The sequence below is a fragment of the Ursus maritimus genome, unplaced genomic scaffold (genome assembly GCF_017311325.1).
Source record: "Ursus maritimus isolate PB19 unplaced genomic scaffold, ASM1731132v1 scaffold_30, whole genome shotgun sequence".
NCBI classification, from domain to species: Eukaryota; Metazoa; Chordata; class Mammalia; order Carnivora; family Ursidae; genus Ursus; species Ursus maritimus.
The window spans coordinates 24,631,963-24,646,396 of NW_024425564.1; the positions used below are offsets into that span (position 1 = coordinate 24,631,963).

General features: G+C 44.6%; 1 protein-coding gene across 1 annotated transcript in view; it reads right to left on the reverse strand.

Annotated features, from left to right (window-relative positions):
• Nucleotides 1-1,304: 1,304 nt before the first annotated feature.
• MCUR1 (mitochondrial calcium uniporter regulator 1) overlaps nt 1,305-14,434 on the reverse strand; it is a 58,337-nt gene continuing 45,207 nt past the window's right edge. The window contains exon 10 of the mRNA XM_040645064.1: nt 1,305-1,691. The gene's annotated coding sequence lies outside the window, so the exon portion shown is untranslated. The remainder of the gene's footprint in view (nt 1,692-14,434) is intronic.

Below are 14,434 nucleotides of genomic sequence, written 5' to 3' on the forward strand. Positions count from 1 at the left end.
ACTCTCTCTCAAATAAATAAAACATTAAAAAAAAGAAAAAAAGGAAAAAGTCACAGAGTTATAGGAAAGTTGGAAATACAGCACAAAGAAATTTTTTTCTTTTCTTTCTTTTTTTCTTTTTTTTTTTTTTTACTGAGCCATTTGATAATAAGCTGCAGGCTTAATGCCCTATTACATCCTAATACTTCAGTGTAAAATTCCTACAAAGATATTCTTCTACACAACCCAAGTAGGACCATCGTGATCAGGAAAGAAACACGAATGCATTACTACCACCGAATCTTCACGCCCTATTCAAGTTTGGACAATTGTCCCAATAACCGAAGGATCCAGATCAGAACCACACGTTGCAGTTAATTATCACGTTTCCATAGGAATGGGCCAGTTCCTCGGTCTCTTCAATGTTCTTGACCCTGACACCTTTTTACTTATTCCCAGGTATTTTTTGCAGTATCCCCCAATTTGGGTTTGTCTGGTGCTTCCTCCTGAGAAGAATCAGGTTATGTGTCTCGGGCAGGAATAACACACAAATGCCTCTGTGTTCTCAGTGTATTTGATCAGGTGCTGCCCGGTTTCAATATCCCCCGTTAATGATGACGTTGACTCTGATCATTTAAGAAAGGTGGTATCTGCCAGGCTTCTCCACTATAAAGTTACTCTTTTCCTCTTTATTATTGATTAATATTTTTGTGGGGAAGTATTCTGGAATGAGCTGAATAGCTCATTCCTTATCAAACTTCCAATTCATAAATTCATTATTTATATATCTATCAACGCATGCCTTCCCATTTTATTCAATAGATTCATAAACCGCCACGATTATCATTTATTCTGATGCTCAAGTTACCTCTGATTTGACTAGTGGGAGCCCTCTGTCCTTCTGACACACCCCCATCCTTATTTGAGCGTTTTCTTACACTCTTGCACAAGAAGATGTTCCAGACTCATCTTCTACTTTCCATGCTGCAGGTTTGGAAATCAGTCATTTTTCCAAGAAAAATAGTCCCTTTTGTTTTTTTTTAAAGATTTTATTTATTTGACAGTGAGAGAGAGAGAGAGAGAGCACAAGCCAGGGGAGCGGCAGGCAGGGGGAGAGGGAGAGGGAGAAACAGACTCCCCATTGAGCAGGGAGCCCGATGTGGGGCTCAATCCGAGGACCCCGAGATCATGACCAGAGCCGAAGGCAGCTGCTTAACCGACTGAGCCACCCAGGCGCCCGCCATAGCTCCTTTTGGTTGGAAATGACATTTGAAGCCCACATTTTGGGGAGTGTTGTTGCTCTTAGGCCTTCTCAGTGACAGCTACGGTGTATAGACTACACGTACTACTAGTTATCTACTGCTGTATAACAAGTACCATGAACTTAGCAACTTATACACACACTTACTATCTCACAGTTTCCGAGGTCAGGAATCCTGGCGTGGCTTCGCTGGCTCTTTTGTTCGAGGGTCTCACAAAGTGCCCGGGGTTGTGATCTTCTCTCCAGGCTTAGCTGGGGAAGGACCCACTTCCATGCTCATGTGGTGGCAGAGAGCCTCTGTGTCTCAGTTGGGCTGTTGGCTGGAGGTTGCCCTCAGCTCTTTGCCCCATGGGCTCCTCCATGGAACCACCGACAACGTAGCAGCTTGCTTCATCGAAGCCAGCAAGGGAGAGAGTCTCCAAGGAGGACGGACATGACAATCTTCAGTAGCCTAATCAATGAAACAGCATCCTATTATCTCTGGTGTATTGTATTGGTTAGAACAGGTCATAGGCGCTGCCACACTCAAGGGGAGGGGCTTCCACAAATGCATGAACGCCAGGGAGTATGGATGATTGGGGACCCTGTTAGGAGCTTCGTACTACAATCACCTAAGTGATAGAGGCCATCGGATAGAGACCATCGAATGATGGTCTGTCTGCCACGATACATATATGCATAGGTACATCTATGTTTATATTTCTATTCCTCCATCCAGTCTATCTACCTATCCAATCTTGCAGACCATGCTTCATCACTGCTACGTCCACTTCCCATGTAACACCACGTTGTTCATTTTTCTTTCCTCCTTTTCCATGCTTGTGACTCCCTTCCCCAATGGTGAGAAACCTTTATGTATTTACTTATTTGATAAATTCCTTGCCTCTGTTGCCACTCCTCCATTACAGATGCTTTCCTCTCTGCTCAGGCTCTGCTATCTCGTGTCGGGCTTCCCTCACATGAAGATGCCTTGGTCATCATGCTTAAGACTCTGACCCACACATGGAGCCCCTCTGTATGGGGATGTCCCCTCATCCTCAGGGGCTCTGACTCCCTGTCAGTCATGCCTCCCCTTGTGTGGTGGTCTTCTTCGCCTTGTTTAAGATCTGACACACCACAGCTAACCCTCTCTCCCTGCGCCGTGGATGTGCAGCCCCATCTAACACCTTAGGTCTGAATCATTTGGGAAGAAAGGCAAGGAAAAGGAAGGAAAAGAGCACATTTCTCTTTAACCATTCCATTTTTTTCCTCCTTAAATACAATTCGACCTCTTAGTAATAACATCAGAAGTTTGTCTTATAATAAAATCCCTAGTGGGGCGCCTGGGTGGCTCAGTCGGTTAAGCGTCTGACTCGTGGTTTCAGCTGAAGTCATGATCTCCAGGTTGCGGGGTCGACCCCCCTGCCGCCGTGGGGCTCCACGGTCAGCGTGGAGTCTTCTTGGAATTCTCTCTCTTACTCCCCTCTCCTTGTGCTCTCTCTCAAATAAATAAATAACATCTTTAAAAAAAATCCCTAGTAGCTTGCATAGGGGGTGGATATTAGCCATCACCACAGAACGTTAACTAGTTTGACCCACGTCACTAAAAAGCATCAGACCTGGACAATCTTGACTTCTGACCAGTTTTGCACCTTCCAATAGTCCTTGTGGAGATTACTGTTGTTTCACTTTATGTTGCTGGTGTTCACCATGAGTGCTAGCATAGTGGCTGGCTTTGGGTCGTGTCTCCTCTCTGGGGGATATTCTCAAGCCTTCCCTAATCACCCCAACCTAAGAGATCTAAGACCTGGCTGGTCAAAACAGACCCAAAGCAGAACATCAGGCCATCCCGACAGGACATGCAGTACCCCCATCCCGCCACTGCTGGGGTGCGCGGTGGGACAGGGCTCCTTTAAGGGCTGGAAGCAGGGAAGAATGCACGTGGGCTGCCAAAACAGCATGTGAGCCTGGTGAAGAGGATCCCAACTGCAAGCACGTGAAGAGGGCGAGGCAGAACTAAACAGTGCTCTTTCTTCTTGGCAAAAACAAGAGACAAAAGCCACCTCGGAGGAGAAAGAGATGCTATTTTTAGATGTGAGAGTGATAGCCATTTTTAGAGGATTGTCCCCTCAAACTGAAAATTATGTTGGTTTTTGGTTTTTTGGGTTTTTTTGTTTTGTTTTGTTTTAAAGTAGAACATCTAAGGCTGGCTCTGTAGAGTAATGGGACACACATGTACACGCATAGACCACTTGCCCATTTAGTTGGCCAGGGGATCTCTGAGGAAACCCGACTAGCATTTTGACTGTGTTATGTGTGTCAGGGATCACAGTGGGTGCTGCTGAGAATTCTTGTTCCTTCCGAAACACCAAAGGACAGGCTGCAGGGGTTTAGGACTGGGTTAGCTCTGTAAGGATCTCCTTGTCAAGGTGCTCCTTGTCCTCGTTTGCTTGACATTGGAAATCAACATACTCTTGTGCTTAGGAAGAGACCCCACGGAAAGGAGGCCAGGCAACAGCAGACGGTCTAAATCAACTCTCAAACACACAAGTGGTTGGAAACACTCCCTATCTGGAAAGCCGAGCAGCTTATACGCTCAAGAGAGGCTTTGCGATGAATTCTTTTGGTGAGCAAAGACCCCGATGATTTTGGTTATACAGCTGAATCTTCAGTTATCAGGTTTGCTTAATTTAAGTTCCACTTGCACTGAATCAGATTGTTGTTGGGAAACACCAACGATTGCATTTTTTTTTCCTTTGCCAGGCTAGCCCGGAGTGGAAAAGGGCTTGAACGATGGGAGTCAGACCTAACTATAATCCACTTCTGTCTCTCAACCCCTGAGTCACAGCAGGCAGGTCAGTGAGCCTCTCTGATCTCCAGGTTCTGCATGTGCAAAATGGGGGCCATTTTTCCCACCTCACAGAGCACTCTGCAATCCTCAGCACCTTTCCGGCCCAAGGCAGGTGCTCCGAGAAGAAAAGTGGCCATGGGTTTTGTTAATTACAGAGTCAGAAGCCAACAGAGGTTGCACATCTTAGAAGGTCAGCAGCCCTGACCTAATTCCTGCCTAGGTCATGGAGGGGGATCAACCACCAGCAGCTCGGAGATTCCAGGATTCAGACTATAACCTGCAGGATGTCTGCCTTCAAAATCCATGGGAGACACAAAAGGACAAATAGTGCACGATTCCACTTAAATGAGGAATCTAGAACAGGCGAATTCATAGAGACAGAAAGGAGAAGAGAGATTGTCAGGGGCCAGAGATCATGGGAGCTATTGCTTAATGGGTATAGGATTTCAGTTTAGGGTGATGGAAAAGTTCTTGAGATGGATGGTGGTGATGGTTGCACAACCACGTGACTGTACCTATTGCCCCTGAAATGTACATTTAGAAATGGTTAGAAGGGTCAATTTTGTTATGTTGATTTTACAACAATTTTAAAAATGGGGAAAAAATGCATTGGATTGATGGAAATCAAGATACATCCCGGGGCACCTGGCTGGCTCAGTGGAGCAGCTCATTCTTGATCTCGGGCGGCTATGAGTTCGAGTCCCATGTTGGGGCTTGTGGAGATCACTAAATAAATAAAACTTATGAAAAAAAAGGATACATGCAATCATGGAATATCGTATAGCTGTTAGAAAGAACGGGATAGATTTTATTCTACTGACATAAAAAGATGCCCAGTAAAAAACCAAGTTGTAACCATATGTGTAGCATAACGCCAGTTGTTTTCTCTGCTTCACACTTATTAGCTCATCCTGTCTTTGCAACACCCCTGTGATGTATATACCTTTGTCATTACCCCATTTTGCAGATGAGGAAACAAACCCACAAGTGAGGTAAAGTGCCTTGCCCAAGACACAGATGTGATAAGTGGCAGAGCTAGAATTTTGATCCGGCTCCAACTATCTGGCTCCCAGAGTCTGAGTTCTAGACGCTTCTGTATCATCTTCACTTGAGAGCTTTTTAAATATGCAGGTTCTCTGGCCCCGGCCCAGACCTCCTGGATCAGATCTGCAAAGTACTGAGATCCAGGAAGGGTTCCTATGCACCTCAGAGGCCGAGAGGACCGCAGCACAAACTGCCAGGCAGTTTGTGCCTGTTTCATGAGAATAATAAATGTTAACATATGCATAGGTAGGGACGCCTGGGTGACTCAGTCGGTTAAGCATCTTTCTTCAGCTCAGGTCATGATCCCAGGCTCCTGGGATCAAGTCCTGCATTGGGCTCCTTGCTCAGTGGACAGTCTGCTTCTCCCTCTGCCTGCCATTCCCCCTGCTTGTGCTCTCTCTCTCTCTCTGACAAATAAATAAATAAAATCTTAAAAAATATATATGCATAGGTAAACTTTACTTGGAATTCCATGGACTTCTGTGTTTTTTTCTTTTAACCCAGCAGTTTATTCTGCAAAATAGAACCTCCCAAAATCTGTATTAAATAGGTTGCAAACAAGGTTTCGTCCTATCTTATCATTAGCTTAGGAGTTATTTTGTCAGTTTAGAATGCTCTTCTCTTGAGACTCCTGCCTACGACCTTCCAAACTCAGTCTTCAAGAATAGAGTAAAACCTTAGCAAGTTGAACTCGACGTATTCGTTTGGAATCTGGTGAAGTCTTTGAGAAACTGAAGACGTTGTTGAGTAAATAACTTATCGAGCTAGTCACTAGACTTGTAGGGGGACATACTTAACCCGCTAAACAAAGCCAGCCTGGCTTCTTTTTTTAATTTTAAGGATTTGGGTATATTAATGATTTCTGATCGTAAATAAGACATCAACCTTCGGTAGGGGTCCAGGACTGCTTCTGGATAGATATTCTAGTAGTATCTTTGTTGGTTTGATGTAATTTAATGCACTAGAACTAATGTCTTGGAAATGACTCTGTAACTCGTACATTTTCCGAGTCATGTAAATTCTACCCCCTTTCCATACCCGCCATCACAACTGGGCTGATTCATGCAATTTTTATCTCATCAAGTCTTGAATATAGTATCATGTAGTGAGGATGCGTTTGATTAAACCCTGAACTAAGAAAGTTTCCCTGAACCTCTCCATGCCTGTAAAATGGGTATATTAAGGGTTACAGGCAGGGTCACCACATGTGGTTGTGCAGACTGAGAGCTGTATACGGTTAGGAGGTACCCGCTGCAGCCTGCATGGTTGTAGGCCGCTGCTCTGCTTGGAGGGTTCCTGGGAGGATAACCTGAGCTAATAGACACTGATTGAGTGAAATTGTGCCCAGCGCGGAATATGTGCTGTTTGAGTGTTTGACGATTTTAACGGAATAGGTCTTGATTCAAGGGATTATTGCCCTCAAATAAATATTGCAATGAATGACAAGAGAAATGAACTTGGAGAGTAAGATGTGCTTTCTTCAATCAAATCACTGATTTGGTATGCAATTAGTATATTCTTCCATTAAGAAAAAATTCAGAAAACCTACCTATCATACAAGATGGAAGTAAAATTTCTGCCTTCCAGGGGCACACAATGAAATGATAGACCCAGGAGTACAACTTGCTGGAGAGGAGGGGATCTTTGGGAGGATTTAGGTCCTGGGACCACATAAGCCTCAATCCCAACTCCGCCATCACCAGCTGTAAGACCTACATGCTCACCTCAGATGAACGCCTTTAAACCTCAGTTTCTTTATAGTGGACAGAATGATAATCACTGAGCTGTCAGGAGGGTAGAAGGAGACAAGCACGCAAGGACTCACCACTGTTTGGGGCACTAATGAGCTCCCAGGAAGCCCTCGCTTACCTGCTTGTGGTCTTACCAGCGGCATCATTATTATTCCAAAAGCAACTCTCTTCTCTTTCCACTTTGCCTTCTACTTCCCCGCATGCCTACTCTTTTCCAGAGGGCACACATTCCCACCACTATGATGTCCATCCGTTGTTTTCTCCTGCCTGGCCTTTTCTCTCCAGCATCTGTTCTAAACCCTTGAGTTAAACTCGATACAAGACTCATCTCCTGGAACCAAAAAAAGGCTAAGAGAGATGGAAGGCCACTCGGATTACTTACCAACAGTTAGCCTCTGCTCCTATCTCTTAGGAATAACAAAATGACCATGGTTTTGTCCTCAGGATGTAAAATGTGGTTTTGTCTTCATCATGTCCTCACTATGTAAATATCCTCAAAAATAGAAAACATGGGGCGCCTGGGTGGCACAGCGGTTAAGCGTCTGCCTTCGTCTCAGGGCGTGATCCCGGCGTTATGGGATCGAGCCCCACCTCAGGCTCCTCCACTATGAGCCTGCTTCTTCCTCTCCCACTCCCCCTGCTTGTGTTCCCTCTCTCGCTGGCTGTCTCTGTCGAATAAATAAATAAAATCTTTAAAAAAAAAATAGAAAACATGTCCTGGGTTTTCTTTGTGTCATGTTGAACTATTTCTTGCATCTATGCTTTAAAGTAGAAATACTAATGGTTGCCCCACTTCATAAGTTTTAAAAAATGGAATTTATAAAAAAAATCATTGCTTATTTGTTCATTAAATGAGTCTACCAGCTACATGTCAGCTGTAGACACAAAGAGAAATAAGGTTGAGATTGGTCCTCCAGGAATGTATAGCCTTGTAAGAAAAACACAAGGGGAAGACAGTTCTGCTAGGGACCGCTAGGTTCTGAGGCAGAAATAAGGTCCGGACACTAAGGGGTGTTTGCCGGTCACCACAGGCAGGCGCTTAAGGCCTGCCAGCTTTCCCGGGAACTAGGAAAATGTTTGCGTCCTTGGGAAAAAAAAGTGTCAGGTCCAAAATATGAAAAGGAAACGACAATATCAAATACATATGTAACTGAATGTCTATAAAACATACCATATGTCAATTGCATCCAAATTATTTATAAAAGTGATTCCATCTGAAGATGATATGTAACCTGGTTTTTTTTTTTTTTCTTTCCATTGCCTCTCCCCCAGTTCCATGGGGTTGCAGGCAATCTCTGGGGCTTCTTGGCTTGTGGCAGGCTGACTCCAGTCTTCCCATGACGCTCTCCTTGCGGCTCTGTGTCCAAATTTCCCCCTTTCCATAAGGACACCAGTCCTCTTGGTGTAGGGGCCCAGCCCACTCCAGCGTGGCCTCCCCCTAATTTAACTCATTACATCTGCAGTGCTCTATTTCCAAATAAGGTCCCGTTCTGAGGAAGTCGAAGTTAGAACCTCAGCATATGAATTCTGAAGGACACAATTCACCCCATAAGAGAGGGCGAAGTAGTCATGGGAGGAAGGCCAGGGAGGCACAGCAGAGGCCTGCACAGACTAGAGAGCACAGGGCCACATGGGGAAGAGAACCAAGATGAGCCTGAGGAGGGGGGGCCTGGGTGGCTCAGTCAGTTAAGTGTCCGACTCTTGGTTTCGGCTCAGGTCATGATCTCACGGTGGTGAGATCGAGCCCCATGTTGGGCTTTGCGCTCAGTGTCTAGTCTGCTTAAGACTCTTTCTCCTTCTCCATCTGCTCCTCCCTCAAGCGTGTGCTCGTGCGTGCTCTTTCTAAATAAATAAAGCCTTAAAAAAAAATGAGACTGACATATTACAAAGCACTTCATAAACCAAATACAAGTTTCATCTAAAGGCCAGGGTTTTCCAGTATGAGATTTTAAAATAAAACAATCCTCATGCCCCTCTGCCTTCCCTTGCCCTCCTTTTACCCAAACTCCCCTTACCCCAAGATCCTAAAAGCCAACCAGGAAAGAATCAAGCTTAAAGGTGTAGGGAGTCACAGGGCGTGTTCCCTGCACAACCCAGGGCAGAATCCAAGCAACTGGACCTTGTTCAAGTGGCCTCTTTCTATGTCTGCCATTTTCATTTGCCTCATTTAGAAGGTAATTCTTTGGTTGTTGTTGAATCTTAGATCATAATTTATTGGGTCCATTTTTTAAAAAACAGTATTCTGTAATACTAAATGAAACAATCTCGTCAATATCACTACCTGCATTAAAATGTTTTATGAAGGGGGCGCAGGGGTGGCTTGGTCTGTTAAGCATCTGCCTTTGGCTCAGGTCATGATCTCAGGGTCCTGGGATTGAGCCCCGCATCCTGCTCCCTGCACAGCGGGGCGTCTGCTTCTCCCTCTCCCTCTCCCTCTGTCCCTCCCCTGCTCATGCATGCGCGTACTCTCTCTCTCTCAAATAAATTAATATTTTAAAAAAATAAATGTTTTATGAAGGTAGAATGACTGTTAATCAGGCATGGGAAGAAAACTGAAATGATCTGCTGATGTGTCTGTTTCCCTCACTACCCTGTAGGTACCTCCAGGGCAGGAACTATATCACTTCTATATCCTGTAGCATTCCTGTATCCCACTGCTAAATACCGTGCTCAGTAACTATGAAACTAACTGAAGGCCAGAGACCCCCTCGCTCAGCTCAGGAGGCCTGCTGTAGGTTGGGTGCCCCGCAGTGCCCTTCTCAGACCAAGGAGTTAATAGTTTACAGTAATGTCCAGGAGGCCCACACTATTCCAGAAACAAATCCCATAGTATGCCCCAGACCTAGCGATCTTGCTATAAAAAAGCCAAATGTGCATCAAACATTCTGAATGGAAAAAAATTTTTTGAATAAAAGGTATCCTAAAGGGGCGCCTGGGTGGCGCAGTCATTAAGCATCTGCCTTCAGCTCAGGGCGTGATCCCGGCGTTCTGGGATCGAGCCCTGCATTGGGCTCCTCTGCTAGGAGCCTGCTTCTTCCTCTCCCACTCCCCCTGCTTGTGTTCCCTCTCTCGCTGGCTGTCTCTGTCAAGTAAATAAATAAAATCTTAAAAAAAAAAACTATCCTAAAAAGACAGAATCCACAAGCCACACACACACACACACACACACACTATATATATATATATATATATATATATATATATGTAAAAAAACATAAATTCTTCTAAGAAACAAAAGACATTCACAGACACATGACAGGCTAGAATAAAATATTTACATCATATATATTAGACTAAGGTTTAGTATCCTATATGCACAAGAAATTCATTTATTACAAATGGCTGGTAAACAATGAAAGGGTCGCTACTGATCCAAGACATGCACATTAAACAGCAATGAGTAACTTTTTTGCCTCCTGGGTGGACAGAAATGGAAAAGACCCAGTGTTGGTAAAGGTGGGGGTGAAAGGTGCTCTGGGAGAAAGTATAACCTGGTTTATTTCTGGAGGGCAATTGGCAGCATCTATCACAATATAAAAGGTAAATAAGCTTGTGTCCGGCAAGTCCAGTTCTGGAGATTGATTCCAGGGCTGTATCAACAGGCAGCCTTCACAGGGCACCTGCGGTGTGCCAGATCTCATGCCAAGTGCATCATGTGGACAACATCATTTGCTTCACACAATGACGTATCATCACTTCCATTTTCCAAGAAACTGAGGTTTAGGGAAGTTAAGTTTCTGCCATGAGTGATTAGTGAAGCCAGGATTTAACTCCCGGCAGCCCGACTCCAAAGCCTGTAACTATAATCGCTCCCTTTAGGATGCCTCACTCCTGCATGAGAATGCACTGTTGTAATACAGAGACGAAATCCAAGAATCTAACATTAGAAAGATGAGGGGTGCCTGGGTTAAGCATCTGCCTTCAGCTCAGGTCATGATCTCAGGGTCCTGGGATCAAGTCCCCCGTGGGGCTCCCTGCTCAGGGAGGAGTCCGCTTCTCCCTCTCCCTCTGGCCCTCCCTCCTGCTCGTGCTCTCGCTTGCTCTCTCTCTGAGGAATAAATCAAAAAATACTTAAAAAATAATAAAACAAAATAAAATCAGAAGGATGGTTTGATAAATAAGTTACAGTCATATCCTGGGGTACCCTGCAGCAAGACCAGGTAGTTTTGTACGTACTGATAGGGAAACTACTCGTGTCGTTTTATTGAGTAGAAAAAAAGCAAGTTGTAAAATGACACCAACAGTAAAACGGATTGTTCCTTTTTTTAAAAAAACAACAACTATGTGTGTGCATAGGTACAAAAGGACACATACTGCTTCAACAACCCACCCCCACAGAGGGGCGTGAGAAAAAGGACACACACCAAGTCACTTACAGTAGTTATTCCTTAAACGTGGAAGGAGGGGGACTTTCACTTCTTTAAATATGTATCATTTAGGTCTCTTGACTTCCTAAGTGACGGAAAGCCTAACTGTAATTCGCTGAAATACTACAGGGGAACACTTGCTCATGCCACTGGAAGGTCCAGAGGTCTGGTGTGATCCGACAGCTTGACAAGGCCGGGCTTGGTGGGATATGGCAACGTAGTGATGTCTTCAAGGAGTTGGTTTCTTTCCATCTTTGTGCTGTGCCTTCAGCTGTGTCGGCTGCATTCATAAGCAAGATTCCCTCATGGTGGCAAAAAGGTTGCAGCAGTTCCAAGCTTCACATAAGCACCCCCATGGTATCCGGAAGCAGGGATGTGTTCATGTCCTCTGTTTCTCAGCAAAAGTCTTCAGGTTCAATATCAATGGAACCAATCCCGAATGAACTCCTGGGGCCAGAGGAATGGCAGGGGCATATTGGCCTGGGCCTATATACTCTAAATAAGCCACAGTGGCTTAGATTGATCAAGGTGTCCCCTAAAGCTGGGAGTGCGGTCGGCCCCATCAAATCACTCATGGCCGCCACATGATAGAGGAGGGGTGGAATGTTTGTTGTAGAAACAACACTATAATACACATCTGCATTATTTAAATTTTCTATCAGTTCAATAGACACCAAAGCATCTAATACTTTGGTGATTTTAAAAATATAATAATGGACCTTTTCTTTTTCATGAAAATATGTTGTAAATGATCTTTTTTTTTAAGATTTATTTATTTATTTATTTATTTATTTGAGAGAGAGAGAGAGTGAGAGAGAGAGAGACTGAGCAGGGGAAGGGACAGAAGGAGAGAGGCAGAGAGAGAGGGAGAGAGCTCGAGCAGGGTGGGGGGGGCATAGAGGGAGAGAGAATCTCAAGCAGACCCCCTGCTGAGCTTGGAGCCCAAAGATCATGACCTGACCCGAAATCAAGAGAACTGACTAAGTCACCCAGGCACCCCTGCAAATCATCATTTTTATAAATATTTTTATTTCTTCCTCAAGTTCAAATTACATAGCTAAACTTCCTGCATCAAAGGGTCATCTAAGAGATGTTGCAGCATGTTGTAGCTAGAGGGACCAGTGCTGGACTGAGAATTAGCAGCCTGAGCTCAAGTTCTAGGTCAGTCAGCAACAGTGAGCTCTCAAGACAGTCACAGACCTGCTCTGGACTCGGTTTCCTTATCAGCAAACGATGGCCTTGGAGTAGATGATCTTTAAGTTCCCTTCTATCTCAAGTATTCCTTTCTCTTTGTTTATAAGATATTCCTATCCATCCGTCCATCCATCCATCCATCCATCCATCCATCCATTCATTCATGTATGGCTTTTTTTTGGTAATAATACTATATGCGTAAGATGAAAATATTCTAACAATACAAAAAGCTTCACAGTGAAAAAGTTCATTCCTCCCGCGACCCTCGCCTCCCAACCTCTGCTCTGTGCCCCGCCCTCGCCACTGTTAACTATTTATCCTGTTTGCATGCATTCTCCCCCTGCCTCATTTATACAGGTAGTGACCTGCCGCCCCTGTCCCCACCCCAGTCCACTTTCCATCTAACTACCTATAATGGACCTCTTGGGTCAGAAGGTCTGTGCAGTTTGCATTTTGATCAAAACATGGCTAAATGACCCACCAAAGAAAGGATGATGCTTGTCTCCGGTATGTCATCAACACCTTATGTTATTACTTTTTCATTTTTGTTATTGTACAGGATCAAAAAACCACATCTCGTTGTGGTTTTACTTTGCCTTTCTTTCATCCTGTTTGAGGTTGAGAACGCTAATATGTCTAAAAGCCATCGATGGTTGTTATTTTGTAAACCTTCTGTGCAGGCACTTGGCCCTTCTCTTGTGAAGCTACCAGTTTTCTTGGAATGTGGAAGATGGGGTATTCTTTTTTTTTTCTTAAAGATTTTATTTATTTATTTATTCGACAGAGATAGAGACAGCCAGCGAGAGAGGGAACACAAGCAGGGGGAGTGGGAGAGGAAGAAGAAGGCTCATAGCGGAAGAGCCTGATGTGGGGCTTGATCCCACAACGCCAGGATCACGCCCTGAGCCAAAGGCAGACGCTTAACCGCTGTGCCACCCAGGCGCCCCAGGAAGATGGGGTATTCTTAATACCCCTCTCCTGGGATGACGGAACTTAGAGGCCATCCCATTAAGCCACGGGGTTGCAGGTGGGTGTTGAGTGGGGGTGGTGGGCAGAATGGCCCACGAGGGACCCACGGAGTGAAGGGGGCACCACATAGACCAGGAGCATGGCTTTTATATTGGAAAGTGTTTGGGATATCAACAAACAAAGAACTTTTTTTTTTTCACATTCTTTTGAATGTGAAATAGGGAACTTATGGCCTCCTAGACCTGAAATAGTGCTGATCTGGCCTTTTGCAGAAAACGTTTGCAGGTCCTGGAATAGGAGGCTGGGGCAGGCTGGGAGGCAGGAGGGAACTCAGACAGATGGTAGCTCAGAAGGGAAGAGTCCTCAGTTCTCTTAGCTGGAGGGCTTCACGTTGTCAAGTTTGGCCAAGACTTCAGGAAGGATCAAGATTTAAGAGTGTTCTGGAACTTGGGGCGCCTGGGTGGCTCAGTCGGTTAAGCGTCTAAGACACCAAAGCATCTAATACTTTGGTGATTTTAAAAATATAATAATGGACCTTTTTTTTTTTTTTTCATGAAAATACATTGCAAATGATCTTTAAGCCTTCGGCTCAGGTCATATCCCGGGGTTCTTGGATGGAGGCCTGCATCGGGCTCTCTGCTCAGCAGGGAGTCTGCTTCTTCTTCTTCCACTCCCCCTACTTGTGCTCTTTCTCTCTCTCAAGTGAATAAATAAAATCTTTTAAAAAAAGAGTGTTCTGGATTCAGCAATGAGGAAGTAGGTCACTGTGACCTTTGTAGAACAGGTTTGGGGGAGTGTTGTTGGGCAGGGTTTTGAGTCACAAGAAAGAAAAAAAACAGAAAGGGAAATAGGGAGGGACAGGCCTGGACACAAAACATGAGTGCTTAGCAAAAGTTAAGTGGAACAAAGAGAAAACTGGCATGACTTCTTTAAGACAAATAATAATTACCATATAATATTAAATAATCATAATTATTATTATGAATGCAAATACCATTTACAGCTTTGAAGCACACCTCAGGTCTATCTGACATAAGCT